The sequence below is a fragment of the Prionailurus viverrinus genome, chromosome C1 (genome assembly GCF_022837055.1).
Source record: "Prionailurus viverrinus isolate Anna chromosome C1, UM_Priviv_1.0, whole genome shotgun sequence".
Taxonomy (NCBI): Eukaryota; Metazoa; Chordata; class Mammalia; order Carnivora; family Felidae; genus Prionailurus; species Prionailurus viverrinus.
Genome location: NC_062568.1, coordinates 26,749,367 through 26,756,742, shown reverse-complemented (window position 1 = coordinate 26,756,742; position 7,376 = coordinate 26,749,367).

The following is a 7,376-nucleotide window of genomic DNA, read 5'->3' as shown; positions in this document are numbered from 1 at the left end:
TTTTTTTTATTTAGGAGGTAGTGGGGTTGGGAACCGGGCCAATAGGAAATAACATGAAGCTACCATTTCAAACTGTGTCCTTCCAGGACCTCAAAAAAGGACAATCCATTTCAATGGATTCCAGATTTCCAAAAGTATTCTAATTCTCCCAGACATTTTTTTAAAATTTAAATAAAAAGCTTAGGTTCTTGTCTTCTTTTCCTGCCTGACTCCAGAAAACTTCTAAGGGAGCAAAGCAAGAGAGGGCTCCAATTATCTCCAGCACTCTCAGGGAGCCTTTCTAAGGGCAAAATACAATTTGTTCTACAGCAAAGCACCTCCAACACATGGTCTGTAAGAGAACTTTGATCATGTGCCTTGGATTCTTTTTGCCTATGAGAAATATTCTCCTCCTTTCTTCCTGCAGAGTCAACACACGATATTAAACAGCCTGTCTGCAGTATCTAATTAACAAACTGACTGCAGAAGATCACTTACAACATAAAATATTAAATCATCCTAAAAACTAATATTCTCCACACCTCATAAATTAAAATAAGCAAGAGACCGAAATGAAATAAAACCCTGATGCCTATCATTCTGGCCCAAAGAGGGTGTACTCCTTGAAACATTTAACCATTTCAAAGAAAAAAAAATACACATATTCACACACACACACATGCACATCGAGCAACCGAAAATGCTTTCTAGCCCTTGTCTATACTCCATCATAGCGACTCGAAGACCTCCGTCTGTCCTCTTCTTGATCTTCTGCTTCACAAATCATTTTAAGTTCAGATATGGAGCTCATCAGTTATGTGTCTCTTCATTATAATTGCAACGCAGTCTTGGAGCTCAGTTCTGTTCCCATTGGCTCAATGGTCATCATTTATCTGCTTTGTATATTTAGGGCATTATTTAACAGAAGCAGCGATCTGTTTGAAGAATGCAAGAGCTGTTTGATATTAACACAGAGAATGATTAATCAAAGAGCTCTTGGTCCTAAAGCATCAAGAGAGAGCTGAGGTCATTAGCAGGGCAAAACCAGGAAGCAAGCTTTGACTAAGAAGATGAGATGGGCCAACACTTTGAGGATTTAAAAAATAAATAAATAAGAAGGTTATGGTCGTTTATTTCCAGAGCTTTCACTTTAAAGGAACACTGCATTAGGAGATCTGAAGAAATACTACATTATTTCTAATGCTAGACATCATTGCCTTTACAGGAGAATATGAAACTATTTGCATTCGGGTAATAGCCTAACCCACCAGTGTCTCTAACAATAATTATTTCTTCATACTGGAATGTGTCGATTATTTCATTATTTCTAAATGGGAAATATCAACAGATGCAGAACCAGGCAGTGGATCTGAGCTAGAGCCGAGCTAATTAAAACCGTTATCCTAGTGAGACTCTTCTGGAGCTCCAAGGTAAGGGCTCCTCTGCCAAAGAGACAGAGGTTTAGTGTAATTAGCCAGACATCATTCCAAATTAGTTCAATTTTCTACATTGTTTTGGCAGTCCTATCCACCAAGCATTTACCCCATGATATATCAGGGAAATTAGGACTGAACACCCCAAGAACAAGAAGAAAAGCAATTACCATCTTAAATTTGGGTTTTTCCCAAAGTGCATCCCGAGACTAAGTGTATTAGCTTTCTGCTGCTTCTGTGACAAATTACCCCAAACTAAGTGGTTTAAAACAAACGAACAATTATTATCTTACAGTTCCATAGATCAGAAGTCATATACAGATATCCCTGGGCTAAGATCAAGATGTCATCAGGGTTCATCCCTTTATTGGGGCTTTAGGGAGAATCTAGTTTCTTTTCCAGCTTCTGGGGGCTGCCCTAATTCCTTGCCTTAATCCCCTTCTTCCATCTTCGAAGCCAGCAAGATCAGGCCAGCTCCTTCTCACAGTACTAGGTCTCTGGTTATCTCTTCCAATTCCCTCTTAAGTACCAGACACATTACCACGCTCCAGTCCATGAAGTCAGAAAGCCAGGGTGTAGACTTCCTTGACGTGCTGCCTGAAGCTTGGACCCTAGGAGCTTACAGAGAGAGGCTGCCCCAGAAGGTGGTGGGATAGGAGGGAAATGCATGCAAAGGGGCAAGAAGAAAATAAGCCTCAGAAAAGGGGAAGAAGAAACATAAATAAGGGACACATTAGAAGATGAACAGGCAAAGGTAGTAAAGGGAAGCAAAAGCAGTGGAAATTTAGGGCAGATTGGGTTAGGAGCAAGTGTTTAAGGAATAGGAGTAGGAGTAGGGCCTGAAACTAGGAGGACAGGTAGAATGATTGAATTATTTAGGGTCAAGCCAGGTATTTTGATAAGCGGCACTTATTTGCCAGGCCTTGTGTCTATCTCAGTTGCCTGCAACAACTGCTTAATCTGGACCCCGCAGTATTCATGTTTGTCTCTGAATGGTAATGGGTCTAAAAGAAATTGAAACCTGACTCCTAAGTGCTTTGAAAAAGAGCTTTTATTTTGAAAACCCTTATGAAAAAGTTGTAAAGGGAGACTTTAAGGATATAGCATGCTGAAAAAGGTGTCTAAAAACCTTCTCCTGACTCTCTCCCCAAACTCCACTCTGCCTCAATCTCCGTCCCTGGCTCCTCCCCCTCCTCACCTCTCACCCAGCCTCCAGCCCCTACTAGCCTACTCTTTGTCTTTTCCTCCTTCTCCCACTTTCCAGATTTTTTCTTTTCCCCCTCCTCAGTCCCGCCAGGAGCCTGGGCAGCAACGTAGAGCATCCTCTGAGGAAGGGGGAGAAGAGAGGCTCTGACACTTACACTTATGACAACAGATCTGGGGGTAGGGTTGATTATTATCATTCAGTAGATGGGACAGTTGAGCTTCAAACCAAGATCTGATTCCAGAGTGGACATTCTTAAATACTGCACTATACTATATGTCAATGGTTCTCAGATCTTGGCATGAATTAAAAGTTTTGTTATATTTGTTAAATCTGAGGATTCCAATGCCCTACCGCAGAGACTCTAATTTTTTTTTTTGCGGCGGAGGTCAGGAACCTGCACATTTAACGGCACTCAGGTGACCTTCTAATGCAGGGGAGACTCAGAACACACGTTGAGAGACACTGCTAAGAACTCTTTCATTGGGGAGGATCATTTGGAAGTGATCTAAGATTGAACATCTGCATACATATACATACAGGAATTCATATTTTTAAAATACAACATGTGCTACTTCCCATGGAAAATGGATTTTATATGTTTGAGTTCTACGTTACCATGTGTAGTCTCTGTTCTGTGCACAGTGTGCTAGTAAACATAATCTTGTTATTTAAAGCCTTTCACAATATAAGAAAAGAATTTCGTCTCTTTGCTAAGATTCAGAAACACCGCACAGACCTACACCATGGTGTTTCTGGTTTAGAAACCATTATAAAAAGCCATTTGTGGTCTCTGACAGTGGCTTTAATTAAGAAGAGTGCCTCTTGTCTAGTGGAAATTTCTGGAGGAAAAAAAAAAGTGAAAGAAAGTTCAGCTAAACGACAACTCTTGGAGGTTCATGGTTCCAAAGAGTTTTGTTTCTAAGTCAATCCTCATTTGTGGACGTTCTTTTGAAAGCAGTATAGAGGGTCACCCTCCTTCGGAAGCATAAAGCAGTGATTCAGTGGGTTCTTAGAAGTGGCTCTGAGTACCTGGGAGTGGGGAGACCCCTTGCAATGCTAGAGGTAAAGACTGCTAGAGTAAGGAGGGTCCCCAAAAGAAAACTCTTACTTCATGCTTTTGACTTCACTCAGCTTTTTCTGGGCTTTGGGTAGGAACCCAGCTTGATCCCAAGCCCACTCTTCCTCATACCCTTGAACAGTCCTGGTCAGGGGCTCAGGGGTTCTGTGGTTTCTCTCCTACATTTACTTAAATGACTTCTCCACACCCTGCACTCCACCCTGATGACAAGAGTTGTGGAGCGTTACCTGTGGAAATTTTGGTGCCAGACCCACGGGGTTGAATCCTGGTGCTGTCACTTATCAACTGGGGGAACTCAGGCAAATTTCAGTTGCTCTTCTGTGAAACAGAGATGATCACTCAGGATTTCTGTGAAAACCTGCATATATGTAGAGTTTTTAGTGGGGTGTCCAAAATATAGCAAATGGCTCCATGGACCTTTGTTATAATAAGATTAATTTCTACCTTAAGCTAAAAGTTATTGTAGGCCATTAAATTCCACAAGATGGGCACGTGTGTTATTTTTTACTCAATGTGTATGTGAAACACCTATCTGGGCCCAGCAGTGAGTTCATCAGGCACGGTCCTGTCCTGGGGACCTTCCATTCTAAGGAGGAAAGTAGGCATCGGTCAAATACTGAGCATATCTTGGTAAGATAATATTCTTCCTAATTGATAAGCAAACAGAAGCTCAGAGAAGTTAGAGAATGGCACAAAATTCAAGGGCTGTACACAGCACATAAGAAATTGGAATACAATTCTGTCTTATTCCCAAATCCACATTCTATCCATCGCTATGTGGTTTCGGCAACAGAGGATTTATCTTCTGTCGATTTTAAACTACCTCCTCTCTTTTTCTTAATGTTTATTTATTTTGTGGGTGGGGGGGAGGGGCAGAGAGAGAGGGAGACAAAGAATCCAAAGCAGGTTCCAGGCTCTGAGCTGTCAGCACAAAGCCTAACACAGGGCTCAAACTCACCAGCCGTGAGATCTTGAGATCTTGACCTGAGCCGCAGTCAGACACTTAACCTACTGAGCCACCCAGGTGCCCCAACTACCTTCTCCACCACCATCATAGGGCCTGATTGCATTCTTCATACTATGTGTGTAAGCAATTTCTGACAGGAAGTTTGGATGATTATGATTTACTTAATGTTTGGGAAATGGAAAGGTGAAGAGAAACCTTGAATTCATGTGGTTTTGTTTGTTTGTTTCTTTGTGCAAACCCAAAATAAATAAACACAATTCAGAGACTGGGGAAGAGCAAAGGTCTTAACCTGTATCAGGTAGTTTTTTTTTTTTTTAATTTTTTTTTTCAACATTTATTTTTGGGACAGAGAGAGACAGAGCATGAACGGGGGAGGGGCAGAGAGAGAGGGAGACACAGAATCGGAAACAGGCTCCAGGATCTGAGCCATCAGCCCAGAGCCCGACGTGGGGCTCGAACTCACAGACCGCGAGATCGTGATCAGGTAGTTTTATTTACACCTCAGAAAGCAATAAATAGCTATAAATAAGTGTTTGATTCTACAAAGCACCCATTTATTAGGAGGGCACCATATTACGAAACATAACCAAATATCATACAATAACATAGATAAAAACAAGCTTGGATACATATCATGGCTCATGGCTAAGTTTGGTGTGGAAAAAGCTCATAATATTGCCTAGCCAATGAAATAAAATCGTCTTGTTTTTTTTTTAAATTTTTAATGTTTGTTTATTTTTGACAGAGCATGAACAGGGGAGGGGCAGAGAGAGAAGGAGACACAGAATTGGAAGCAGGTTCCAGGCTCTGAGCTGTCAGCACAGAGCCCGATGCAGGGCTCAAACTCACAGACCGTGAGATCATGACCTGAACCGAAGTCGGACGCTCAACCGACTGAGCCACCCAGGCGCCCCTTGATTTTCTTAACTTAATCTTTATAGTCATTTCTATGAAGTGGATAACTTTTGCTAAATAAAATCGGAGGAGAAGTGGACTCAAATAGCCACAACAAATATGTGTATGTACAATGAAATATAAAAATAATCAAAAGACTTTTAACTATAGCCGTTGAGCTCAACTTCAGCATCTAATCTTTTCTAAGGAAGTTGTGGTTCTCTCTGCTCCAGATCACCCTCTAGTGATAACACACAGAGACCGAAATTAAGGCAGCAAAAAGGAAGTGAGAAAAAAAAGGAGGAAGGAAGAGTAGAATCTACAATCAATGAACTAGACCACAAAGGTGGGGTTGAAAACCTTTCCATTCACACAGTCTTCCAAAGTCTTTTTGTTATGTTTTGTTTTTTTACTTTCAACTACTGTCACTGCAACACAGGAAATATGCTGAATAGACAGATCTATAGAGGCAGAAAGGAGACGAAGGCTGGGGAGAGACATGGGGGGTGACTGCTGATGGCAAGGGGTGATGCAAATGTTGCATGATTAAGGTGATGGTTGTGCAACCCCAAATATACTAAAACCCACTGGACTGCACACTTTAAACAGCTGACATGTCAGTATTAAGCTATATCAATTAATACAATTTTAGTATCTTACTTTAGAAATTAGGAAAGAGGATCAGAAGGTAATAGCCAAACCTAAGATCACTTAAAAAATACTAACAATGAAACAATAGCTCTTATTGGGACAGTTGGTAAAGGTCAGCTGGACCCATTGGGAAATGAATGCATCACTTCTCTCAAGGTACCAAGACCGACTTCATTAAATGTCTCCCCAAAGGATCCTCCAGAGCTTTACTAGGCCCCCACTCAACTCTACATCCCAGAGGCATGACAAAAAGCACCTGATGATAAGTTAACATAAATAATTTTAATTTTATACGGAATTTTCTACTTTAGCAATCATTTGGCATCGTCAAACGTGCCGCTGACGGTTTTCAGAGAGGGAGCCCCCAAATGTCATAGGTCTTCCCAGTGTCTATCAAGAGTACGTCGCAATCACAAGGGCATGCTTTAAAGGAGCTGTTTATTCTGCACAGCTCTTGTGTGGTTTTGGTTTCGGCAGTTTTCCTATCTGTAAAGAATTCTCATTTGACATCTCAATAGGCAATCGTCATTTTAAATTTCATCCGAGTTTCTTCACATGTGCGATCACGATAGTCTTCATTGTGGATGGGTTGCAGTCTTTCTCTGCTTTTGTTTCTTTACAGAAGCCAACCTGGGTCTTACAGATTGGCCCAAGGGGTTTTGTGAGCATCTACGATTGTGTGCACACACACGCGCACACACACACACACACGCGCACACACACACACACACACACACACACACACACACTCTTGTAGTGGAGGGTTTTTCTGGGTAGGGTCCACTCACTTCATCAGCTTCTTGAAGTGCTCTGGAAACAAATTAAGGTTCAGGAAGTTGGCTTCCCAGGGTCTAGTTCTTATCTGTGACCTAGAAGTCCACTGACTGTCTTGATCCTTAACTACTTGGCAGCATCTTTGACGCTTACAGATTAGTATAGGTCTTTTCTGGATTTCTGATCACCTCCACTCAGATATATATGCATAAATTACATGTTGAATGATCTGCAGAGCCTTGCAAGTTTAGAAAACTGTAGATTAAAATGCTTGAATCTTGGGGTTTCCCCCCTCATTTCTGGTTAGGTGCCTATACCATACACTTTTAAAAATCAGGCTGAAAGGGGTACCTGGGTGGCTCAGTCAGTTGGTCTGACTCTTAATTCTGGATC